Consider the following 12,586-nt stretch of genomic DNA (forward strand, 5'->3'; position numbering starts at 1 on the left):
AAGCCAGCGGCTAGAGCTGCCCCCCTCCCCACCCTCCCACGCCCCCTGGACAAGGTGCCTGCAGCTCCATGCTGCACCCTGCCCCGCCCAGGCACCCCCTGCCCATGCCCTAATCCCTCCCTCACCGTGGGGGCCTCAATCTGCCCCCCCATGCCCTTTCCCTCCTCCACACTCCTCTTCCCCCAACAGACTTACCTGCTGGATGCTGCTCTCCAAGCTGCTGGGCTACATATCGGCTATCAGATTGGTAGTGGCTGATATGGCTGGTTAATAAACAACCATCAGTATTGGCCAAAAAAAAAAAAAAAAAAATCTTTAATCAGTGTACCCCTAATGTTTATTCATGATTTTGATGCTACAAGAGAGCTTCCAGAGCAAATCTGCAAATGACATAAAACTGGGACGGACTGTGACTAGAAAGAGGACAGAAGTGTATTACACAAAGATCTTGACAGATTGGAAAGCTGGGGTGGAGCTAATAGGATAAAGTTCAATGCTGACAAATGCAAGGCACTACACCTCCGGAAGAATAATCATAAACACAAGTACAAAATCATTGACCATTGACTTGATAGCAAAGAAGAATCTATGAGTCTTGGTGACTCCTCACAGATTCAAAATGCATCTTCTGCACCATGCAGCCACACAAAAGGGAAGTGAGATTCTGGGCTGCATCAATAGAAGTATTAAGTGCAAGACATAGGAGGTGATAGTGCTTCATTACTTGGCACTGGTTAGGCCTTGTCTAGAGTACTGTGTGCAGTTTTGGTCTCTGCATATATAAAAAAAGACATGAAGAAGTTAGAGAAGGTCCAGAGGTGGGCAATAACAATAATAAGTGGGTTTGGAAGGGAAGCCATAGGAGGAAAGGTTGAAGAAGATAAGTATGTTCAGCTGGTGGAAAAGGAGTGGACATGGTAGCAGTCTTTAAATATCTGAAGGGCTGGCCATAAAGAAGCAGCAAAATACCTTTTCTCTCTTGCTCCAGGGGGTAGGACACTGACCAATAGCTTGAAGTTGTAGTAAAGTACATGTAGATTGGATAGCAGGAAAAACTTCTTAACTGTTGAAACAATGAGGCTGTGGAATAAACTACCTATGGAAGTTGTGAACTATCCATCATTGGAGGTGCTCAAAAGGAGGTTAGACAAGTATTGGTCAGGGATGATCTAAGAGTAGCTATGTCTATGGTATGTCATGGGTACTTGCCATGTTTCTGGGTTTTGCTGGTTGTCACAAGGGGCTAGGAAGGATTTTTTTTCCCTCTCTTGTTGCTATACGTCAGGGTTTTTTAATTTTTTTCCACCTTCCTTGGAAGCATTGGATGTTGGCCACAGCCAAGGCTAGGGATTTTTGACTGGAATATGTCAACACTCCCTCTGGGACTAAAACCTAAAAGATCCTGGCTAGAGGATCTTGCTCTTCCCCTCAGGGTCAGACTGGTTGCCACATTTGTGGTCAGAAAATAATTTTACCCATACTTAGGATGGATACAGACTGTGAGATTTGTTGCCTTCCTCTGTAGCAGTGGATGTGGCCCTTTTCCTTGGATCTCTTAAGTATATTTTGACAAAACTCACCGCAACAGGACAGGGACTGCCTGTCCCCCTACTTTACCTATGGCAGTCTGAGTTATGTGACAGGGTTGATTGGGTAATTTTAGTAAGTAGACAAGGATTTGTATGGGATGCTTTAGATAAGGATGATCCTGCCTGAAATAGATGGCTGGACTGGTAACCTCTAGAGATCCCTTTGAGCCCTACTTTTCTATAATTCTATACTTTTTGAGTATTCATATAAAAGCTAGCAGTCCAAAAGGGAAATTTGTGCTACAGAAAAAAAACCCTCTTAGTTCAAAAAGAACACCTTCAGGATGTCTAGAAGCTTTTTCATTTTCTTCAGTCCTGGGAAGAATATACTACAATAATGGATTTAAGCATTTACACCTGGGATACTGATCTTATAGACTTGCTGACAAACCAGAGACCTAAAATGGACTACAGGCCATCGTGAAGAAGAAAGGGAAGCTTCGGTGGTGAGGAAGGGTCTTACCACCAATTTCATGCCTCCGATTCAGGCCTGGGCTAAGTAAGAAAAGCTTCTCTAGAGCCTACTCACAACTGTATCAACCTGGAACTCACCCATACTCCAGACTAGGAGCCAGGTTTCCCCACAGCCAGCTCAAATCTCTCATGTGGAGCATGCATACATGCTGACTGGATACAGAGCTCTTGATCAGCTTGCTCTTGTTTTTTAAAATTTATGTTTATTTACAGAATAATATTAAATGCAATTGATTCAGTTCAGTTGACATTCCTTGTGCTCTTTTTAATCTCCAACTCTCATATTTTGTCATATTAAGATAGCTATTCTTTAATCACACCTAGTTTATTTAACCTAGTTCAATAAACGCTGAACTCTTGTGTTGCAAAAGTACTTAAAAGAACATGTAAGAAACATAATTCAATCCTAAATGTTCTTATATACTTAACGAAAAATATTTCTGTAATTGGCACTCATAAAAAACAGGGGGGAAAAGGGGGTTAAGACTGGATCGTCAAGGGGTATGAAAAATATGGCCTGGGGACCATATCCAGCCCACCAACTGGTCCCATCTGACCTGCCAGCTGCCAAGAGCCTGAGGGAGGGCAGCAGCTCATCATTGTAGGTGGGAAGGACATCTACTCAGTGTACTGCATCACACCCTGTCCTGTACAGGCCCAGTTGTTGCCAACAGCTGCAGTGTCAGGACTGCACAACACCAACAGGAAGCTGGAAGAGAGGTAGGGGGTGGAGGGTGGAGAGTCTGTGCACCGCACCAGCCGACCCAGCCCTGGCTGCAGCAGATGGGAGCAGCATGGGGCACAGCCCTCCCTCCTCAAGCTCCCAGCAATAGCTGGATAGGATCAACTGGCATCTCTTCTCTCCCACCACCACCACTGCTGAACAGCTCACCAAAACTTGTTGAGTGGCAATCCAGTCCAAATAATTGCCCATCCCTGAGATAGTCCATAACTCATGGACTGAGATCTTCATTCCAAACACTTCGCTTTTAAACAACTCACAATTCAGTTTCCTACAACAATTGCCATATAGGAGATCTATTAACTGTTTGTGGTTTGCACTGGCTACACCTTAATTTATCCCAGAATAATCTCACAACAGGAACATATGTTTCCATGACCACAAACTCCATTTCAGCTTGCAAACAGAACTATGCGACAACCCTGTGGAGTCATTTGTGCACTTACTCAACTTCAGCATATTACAACAAGCTGTGCCTTTTTCACAGTACCTATAAAGTGTTAGATGGATTATAATTTAAGGATGCTGTTTTCCCAACTTTTTATACTAAAGGCCCTCTTTATGCCTTGTTTTGACAGGTACTACCAGCACTTAAAACACCCATTGCCTCTAGGGTGCAAACAGACTATGCACTTCTCTGGGAAGAAAAACCTTTTGTTCTGGGATCCTACAGACTATTGGTCCATTTTCCCCACTTTAAGTACCTGTGAAGTATGTGAGATAAAATATACTAACACTTTCTGGGACAATGCTATACCTGGTCTATAAATTAACAGCAGATCGTTCACGTTAATTACCAGTCATTCCAGGTATAAGTGCAGCAGGCTGAGGGCTCTCAGGCTGGCCATTGGGTGGCAAGGCAGCTTGTAGGTAAAGAGATATATTGCTCCTATTTTGTAACACGTTTTGATGTGGATCAATCAGGGGCAACCTAAAATACGATATCTGTTTATAGCCACCTTTGCACCTTGGGTTAGTAGATGAGCAGGCCTTCACTGCTGGGAACACTAAAGCACAGAACCCAGCACTCCCCACAATCCATCAGAGGACATATCTGAGTGCTGCCAATATTCAACTGAATCAGAACTACAATAAAAGAGATTCAAAGAGAAACTAAACATGCTAGGAAAGAGAGTTCTGACTGGTGTTATTGCTGGCAATTATGAAAACTAAATACATTCAAAACTCAGAGTGGTAGGACCAAAGGTCCAGAAATGCAATCTAACTTTATTTGCCAGCAAGGAAATTTTAGCTATAATATTTCTATTAAATACTTTCTAACTAAATTCAGCACTGTATTTGAATGCTTAAGCTCCTTTCTTCAAAAACAAACAAACAAACAAAAAACAATAACAAAAAAAACTTGGCATTTTCAAGCTAAACTGTAAGCCCTCTGGCTCCTAGGAAAACAAAACTATTGTAACCAGACACAAGCGCCAGCACACAGACTTGTAGTTTCTACACACTGCCCACACAGCCCTCTTTGAACTTGTGATTAGGAGGGCTGATGCATGATCACACCAAATTCCTTCCCTCAGCTCACACATCAAGAACTTGCCCTCTCAGCTGCATTCTTCTTCAAACAACCACCGTAACGTTAGCAACCCTCTGCTCCTAACATGGACAGCTGGTCCATTTAAAGTCAACCCAATTTGGCAACTGAAATGTTTGTTCCTCAAATTCGGAAGAGTTTTTCTTCTTAATGCCTGATCTAACAGAGATTGATTTAAGTTTTCCAAACGTGATCAGCACTTTTGTTCCATAGCAGAGATCTGTATACTACTTCAATTTATTTGGGTTAAAATGTATTAGCCAGTTACTACTGTCCCCCAGAACTACTAATTGAAGTAAACAGGCATATTACACAAAACCCTGGACAAATCTTGAGAAAGTATAGGGGGGAAGTGCAAACTAAGAACTATGGCATTTTATCTTAAAATGAAATTGCATTTAAACAACAAAAAGAATGAAATACAATAAAGTACAAAAAAGTATAAATACAATTTTAACGTTTTCCTTTACAATAAAAGAACTTCTTTGTGCTATACTTCTCCTTGAAATTTGTCTTTAAAGTTTCTAATTATTTATTCACTTATTTTTAATATATGCGTCTCATCTGCAAGCTTCAAGAAAACTCCAGACCCTGGTATTTTCTCCTTGTGAAGGTAATCATTTTGAAGTGATAATGCGATTTTTTCCTCTTTTTGATGAGTTAAGCAAATTGGGCTCTTTAAATCTCACTATAAGACATTTTATTTAGCTTGAACATTATTTTTATGATTATTTTGTACATCTTCAGTTTTTCAAAACAGTTTTGGAAGAGCCAAAACCAGAACAAGATGTGTTATTCCAGTATGTCTATGGCTGGTGCTGTACATAGCAGCAAAACCACTGCTCCTTCCCTGAGTGCCTTAATCACTAGAACAGAGGCATACTACCTCTTCCTCTGACCCAAATGAATCCTGAAGAATATCACTTTGCAAAAAGTATATTCAACAGGGAATGTGAAGAAGAACATGCTCACTGCAGAACAGACCATACTTTATAGTTAGAACATTTGACTAGGAGCAAAAGATGTGGGCTAACCCCCCACCAGCACAGCATACAGGCCTGCCACATTATGTACAAGTGCTTCAACACTGAACAAGTGTATGAAAAGGACAGTCTCCAGCTCCAGCCATTTTATTGAATGGAACCAGCCCGTAGTTGGGGGTTGTTTGGGTTGTTTTGTGTTTTTTTGTTTTGTTTTGTTTTGTTTGGGGGGGGGGAGCTTTTCAAGCAGATTTGTGTGTACATGTGCGCGCACACATGCACAGGCACCTACTGGTTGGGCTCTTCCAGGAGATTTAAGTGTGTACGTGCATGTGTGCACACACAGGCACCTACTGGCTGGGCTGTTCAAGTAGATTTAAGTGAGAAAGTAATTGTAAGGAGGGTTAGATAACATAGGTGCCAAGCTGCTCACCCATTCTCAATAGCTGAAGTTGTGGGCATGTGCAGAAGCAGAACCTCAGGTATGGAAAGAATCTTACTGACAAAAACAGACACACCTGTAGATTTGGTTGGGGAAGGGGGGAGTGGGGGTAGTTGAGGATCTCACTCTTAGAGATGCCTACAGGTAGAGACAGGCATAAACGAACCATTCCAAAATGTCACTGACCAGGAGCCAGTTCACAATTGTGTAAAGTGTTGTGGCTCTAACCATGGGATAGGAGTGAGCATCTAGCCCTACATGCCTCACAGTGGGTGGGGGGCAAGTGAAGGGAGGGTGGAAGTACTTGCACTCATGTTCTGGGGGTTCCAGGAGGTGCATAACCTGTGGCTAGGGGCATCTCCATTTTTCTGCTTTTGCTTCTCTCCTAAACAGGAGCTCGGTAAAGTTCAGTAGCCTGCACTTGATCAAATTCTGTAGCATTTGTCTGATCTGAGGTATCCACAAGGGGAGTGGGGGGTGGTATTTGGACTCCATTTTTAGATTTCCAGAGACCGCAAGGGGAAGTAGTACTTGACAAGGGGCCAAGATCAAGTAGGGAATGAGGACACAGCTGACAGAAAGATTGGTTTTATTGAACAAGCACTGATAAAAAGTGCCAACAAAAAGGGACAAAAAGATGGCAGCGGAGTTGCAGCTACCTATTAGAGCCAGTTGCTGCAGTGGGGGAAGGAGAGCAGGGGGGAGGAGAGGGAAGGAGTGATGTAGTGTGGGATACCTGGAGGACACACCTGATCTGTATCATGGAATGCTATGTATCCACAAATAACACAGAATCAGTTCATAGTGAATTGGTTCAAAAATAGTATTTTATTTTCCAGTTATACTTTTCAATGGTTCCATGAAGGTTTAAATCAGTTTGACAAGCTTATGTATTTGTCCATTCTAGGTTTAAGCCATATTAAAAACCATTCTAAGTGCTATGTTTATCCATGCCTCCAACTCAGCTAAGACCTTTTGTGGATTTCAGCCACTGTTCCTTGTTATTCATCTGCACCCACTCTGAACAATTATTTTCCCTTTGTAGCAATTAAACCTTCCAAATAAATAGATTTTCTGTCTCCCCTACTAGCTTCTTTTTTAGCCAATCCAAACTTATGTAATTTTTTTTTCTTGATAAAGAATTCCTCTGGATGTTTAATCTAGAGGATTAATGGTTTTCTGCTTCTTGTCATTTTAACTACATCTTTCTGAAAGCAGCAATCCAAGTGCACAATTCCAAAGGTAGCTTTACATGATCAATTAAAAGCTTTGTATTAAATATATTTTAGTTTGGAAATTCTTGATCCTTTTCAAATACACTCATGAGCAAGGAGCATGCATTTTTGGCAGTAAACACAGACAATGATGGGATCCGAGAAGCGCACAACATGACTAGCATAGGGCAAAGAGTTCTATTATATGTCAAAACCAGCATTTTAGTGTGAGGAAGAAGAGGTAGGAATTAGGGGAAATGAAGCAGAAGGTTACAGTAAAAGTCAAGCAGTGTGGCTGAAAAAGGAGAGGAATCTAGTCTAAATTCTTGAAACGGATGCCTGGCCTGAAATGGTTTAAATAGTGAGTCAGCCCTCCAATACTTAAACACAAATGCCTTCTAAAACTTGAGGTCCAGAGTCCTTGCCAATTCTCTAAAGTCAGATAAGTGTCAAATCTCATAATGAAATAAGTGGCATGGAACTTATTTTTGTAATATTTTGATCCCTGGACACTGCTCATACAATCCTTTCATAAAAATCCTTTAAGCTTTAGTTTAATATTCTGAATATATACTCTGCCATATTTTTTTTTATAAAGTAACTGACACTTATTAGAAGATTCAGGTAATGCTGCAGAATTTATCAAAAATAAAGAAATGTCTTGTTGCAAACACAAAAAAAATCTTTAATAGATACACGCGGCCAAATGCGGAGCAGTGGCAGCCGCCATGTGCGAGTTCCCCCGCCCCCCTGCATCCGGCTCGGCAGGTGGTGCCTGCACGGCAGCATGGGATGGTGCGTGGCAGCACCCCATCCCTGCCTGCCCATGTACCCCTGGGGCCTTCTCAAGTACCCCAGGGGGTACGCATACCCGCAGCTGACAACCCCTGTCCTATGTGAAAAGGCACTTGGAGTAAGAACCACCTGATGTAGGTAAAAATGTGTACTTTATTCCCTCCCTTCTCTACAAGATTTAAAACCTTCCCTCAGGTTGGTACAAGCAAAGTTACATTATTTTCCAGTATGGAAATTCTTTCAAGTTGTTGAATATTCAATATCAAGGATCATATGAAGAACTACCCCCACCACCACAATCTCCAACCACCTAAATCTCTTTCTCTCCTGGCTGTGTAAAGCTGGAACCAGACATGATTATGAGATATTTTATGCGGAGTTCTCATGTGCAAATTTTGGTAAATTTTAGAGAGAATAAGGCTTATACAGTTATGTATGACTGTAGATTTTAATTACTGCTGCACATTTACAACAAGCTATTATGTTCACTGCCAGAACATGAGACTAGTCCTTTGCAAAAAAAAGCGACTTTGAAAGAAAAAAAAGAAAAAAAAGTGACCTCTTCTCCTGTCTGCCTATTTTAATGGTCTCTCATATACCCACATTAAGTGCCTATTTTCTGTGGGAGAAGATTAATTCTTCAGAATACTGCAAAAGGTACTAAGACTTTAGTGGCCACTCAGAAGAGGGTGCATTTCCACACAGACCTGGACTTCACTTTGGATAAATGCCTCCTAAATTAATTTACTGTACAAAGATAAGCAAAACCCAAGTCTGAATAGGAAAAAAAACCCCATGTATTACCAAAAATCCTGAGTCTAAAGATAAATGCAAAGCCTCAGGCTTTTAGAGACAAGTCAGGGGAGTTCCAATTATCAAATTTAACTCGATATAAAATACCAGTATTACGTATATATTAAATTTATACTGTTCATTACTAAGTGTCTATTATCAATCTTCTCTTTATGATAATGCTGTATTTAAAAATGTTAAAACATATCCAACATCTCTGGAACATCTATCATTTTATAAAAGTATTACAAAAATTAGTTTATATGCAACAGGCCTTCACATTTACATTCTGGTTCTTTAGTTAATAAAATAGCCAAGCAAGCCACTCACTGCATTCTATGCAGGCTCCCATATCTGAACAGTCGTCAAATGGGGACATGAGCTGGACCAGAAGGACCTATGCACCACTTTCCATCTGCAGACCAGAAGTGCTTTAGAGAAATCAATATCATTATTTCTGTTTTTCAGGAAAGAAAACAGAGGGTCAAGGAGGTGAGGTCAAGCAGTTTTTCAGAAGATCACCTAAGAGGCCAGTAGAAAGGGTGGGACTAGAACCCAGGGCCCCCGGCAAATGTTAAAATAATGGAGTAATTGTGATCTGAGTATTTGTTTTGCCTCATCCCAAAATTCACGTGTCCTTTTATGCCATAGCTGTATAGCAGGACAGACAATACTTGAGATGGAGATATAAAACTGATCCTAATTGTACGACTGCCAGGGCCAAATAGGGACCCAAGGCTGCCTGTGCCAGAGTGCCCCGTGCCAAATTCCAATGATCAGCTGGGAGTCCAAATCAAGCACAGGCAGCCCTGGGTGTGGGACAAATGCTACACGTTCAATTTAAGGCAGGATACAAACCAGCCAAAAAGATGTTCCACATTAAAATGTGGAACATGTTTGTGGCTTGTTTGTTTGTGCCATAAGTTGGCTGAACATGTGGCACATATCTATTTATGGTGCAATTAACATGTTAATTACACCATCAATGTACTATCTGTCAGGGCACTAAGTCTCTCATGTCCTATTCTGCCACTTTATCCACAAGGCCTGTACTGATATCTGTATCAGAATAATCAGTTACAGAAGATATCAAAGCCATGAACAACTGGCTAACAAAGCCACTTGGAACTTCAGAGACAACAAAGGATCCAAAAAGAGCTCTTATTATGGCTCTCATTGACCAAGAGCAGGCAAACTAACTTCTAAAACATACTAAGAATGAAACTCAGTCAGCTTGTTCAAATCCAGTTAAAACTCAAATCTTCTATTAGCCATGAGGGCTATACAACTAATTCTCAGCTAAGCATAACTTAACCTTAGATAATAACATGCCATTTTTCCTCCTTTTCTGGCTTATATATAGCATTCTGTCTTAAACTAAAGCAACAAAGATACCATACTATTATTTCTATGGAATAATATGAACAAACGGCCTATGAATGCCCCTCCACTGACCAAAAGCCAAACAGTATTTTTCTATTCTATCATTCTAATCTAGCCATGTACACCATGCCAGATATACCTTTGCTCCCCACATTGAAATAAAATACCTAAATGTAAGGGTGATCAAGGGAAAATATAAATGAATTGGGAAAAACAAAATACCCTTTTAACTGGACTCTCTCATTTCCAGGACTTGGAAAAAATAGAATTCAAACCACTACATGTACTTACTATGTACAGAGTAGCTCCTCTACTATGATTTGCATGGTTTCGGACAAACAAAAAGTGAGTCTGGAAAAAGAAAAAAAATCTGAATCATGGGACAGGCAACATTTTAGAAAAAACAGTAAAGTACAAAGTATCCAGTTAGAACCACATTAGAATTTTCATACTTAATCCAAAGAACATCAAATTAGATTGCAGCAAGTTAAGAGTATCTTATTTAACTATTATTATATACCACCAAAATAGGTGTTAGTTAGAAAGATCAGAGTGCAGAATCCCTTACCATTCCATTCATAAACAAAGCAAAAAAAAAAGTGAACCCTCGTTTGCTCAGCCCTGCAGTCTGAAAGTTCCAAAGGTAGGCACAGTTCTGCATGAATAAACTAAAATTACTTTGAAAAATAAACCTTCAGTTACAACTGGCATTTCTTAAGCTACTGCTCACAAAATCTCCATTGTTAAAAATCATTGTGTGAAAGTTCTATGGCAGACTAGAGAACAAAGTCCAACGCACCAGGATTCTGATTTAATCATCAAAATCAAGTTCTCAAATATTTTTATGAACACTGATGCAGTGAATTTACCAATTTCTCTCTTGAAATCCCTCTGTATTTTTCATATATTTCCAGTACTGCCAATCCTCAAAGGCTGCAAAAATCATGAATTAGCAAATGCCCCCATCTCATTTTCTTAAATAAATTTTAGGTTGTTTTCATTTGTTATCTAATTTTTAGACTTTATGATCACATTTTTAAATATTTCCTCTGGAGGTGGGAGAGCTTTTAAATGTAAGCTGTAATCATAAGTTTCAAGAAGCTGCAGCTTCAAGAAAGAAGACCAAATATTAACAGTTTATAACACTGCATTTCACCAGCATGTCCTTGCACCTACGTGGCTTTTCTCCTTCTCTCTCACTGCTCATAATGCAAGCAGGCATAAAAAATATCAAATATGATTTAATCTTCTTTGATGCGTTTAACACCTCTTTCAAAAACACACCACTGCCTTTCGAACTTCAAGTTATAGGGGTGAGCAAAATGGGAGCAATTTTCTTTTATGACTATATTTTCTAGGTGATAGTTTATGATTCACATTTTAATATGCAACTGACTTGCTATTTAAAGACACTATTTAATTAAAGTATGTCCAAAGTCACTCACTCAGCTTTAACAATGTGATGTCCTGTATGAAACAGAGGATCTTTAGCAAGCGGATACCAGATGTATTTTAATGGATTCTGAACATTACACATTTTTAGTACTAGGGGTGCATCAATAAAGATTTTTTTGGCCAATACCAATAGCCAATTAACCAGACATATCAGTCAATACCGATCCGATTGCCGATATGCAGCCCAGCAGCTTAGAGAGCAGCATCTGGCTGGTCAATCTGTCAGGAGACAGGGGCAGAACAAGGCCCCCATGGTGAGGGAGGGAGTGGCGCTGGGGCTGCCCAGTTGGGATGAAGCATGGGACAGAGCTGCAGGCTGGTCGTCTGGGGGGCAGGAGGGGAGATGCATGTGCCCCCTGGATCTGTGTGGGGTGAGGAAGCCCACAGCAGGCAACTCGCGCACAAATCTGGGGGGTACCTGCCCTCCATGCCTCCCTTGGGGATGCACACAGAAGCAGCACCCCTATGCCTCTTCCCCTGCCACGGACTCACTGGCCAGATGCTGCTCTCTAAGCTGCTGGGCTACATTCCTGGCTCCATGCATGCTGCGGCTGTGCGCGTGCACACGGCATTTATCAGCGTTGTTAACTGGTCGCATTGGCCAAAAAAAGCTGATTGCCGATAATGTCAATTTTCCTTTTATTGGTGCTGATTTGATATGGACCAATATATCGGTGCACCCCTATTTAGTACCAAAAACACTTACATAAAGCGCACATACACCATATTTACCCAAATCCAAGATGACTTTCAAATTTAAGATAACCTCACAATAATTAGATTCTACATATAGAAAACAAATTTGTTATAATTTTCCAGGTATAGAATCTAATTATTGGAGAGCTGTCTTAAATAAATCAACCCACTGCTGTAATGGGGAGAGCAGCAGGGGAGTCAAGTGGCCTGACAACCAGCACTTGCCACTATCTGCCCTCCACACAGTTTCTGTGCCCTCTGGGACCCACATCCCTTCATGCAATGACTGTGGCCCCGTGGCATCTGCTCCCTCTACCACAGTGCCTGTGCCTCCTGGCACGACCACTTGTCCTGAGCAGCAGCTGTGGCTCTGGCTCAGGCCTGGGACACAGAGCATATCTTGGCTCCAGCCCCTGCCCAGCCAGGAAGCAGTGGCAGCAGCAGCTCTGGGCCCAGCTGAGGCTCTAGTCCC

At 41.2% G+C, this 12,586-nt stretch overlaps 1 protein-coding gene across 10 annotated transcripts in view; it reads right to left on the reverse strand.

Moving 5' to 3' along the window:
* FRS2 (fibroblast growth factor receptor substrate 2) overlaps window positions 1-12,586 on the reverse strand; it is an 88,228-nt gene that overhangs the window by 38,278 nt on the left and 37,364 nt on the right. For 2 of the 10 annotated variants that reach the window (XM_025207984.1, XM_025207982.1), the window contains exons 3-4: window positions 10,255-10,314; window positions 8,911-8,995 (exon numbers count right to left, since the gene is read on the reverse strand). The exons of 2 other annotated variants lie outside the window; for them this stretch is intronic. The gene's annotated coding sequence lies outside the window, so the exon portion shown is untranslated. Of the gene's footprint in view, window positions 1-195; window positions 215-2,620; window positions 2,642-8,910; window positions 9,012-10,254; window positions 10,315-12,586 lie in introns of those variants that run through there. 6 more of the 10 variants (XM_014521474.2, XM_006026958.3, XM_014521475.2 and 3 more) reach the window with 4 other exon arrangements.

The sequence above is a fragment of the Alligator sinensis genome, unplaced genomic scaffold (genome assembly GCF_000455745.1).
Source record: "Alligator sinensis unplaced genomic scaffold, ASM45574v1 scaffold506_1, whole genome shotgun sequence".
NCBI lineage: Eukaryota > Metazoa > Chordata > Crocodylia > Alligatoridae > Alligator > Alligator sinensis.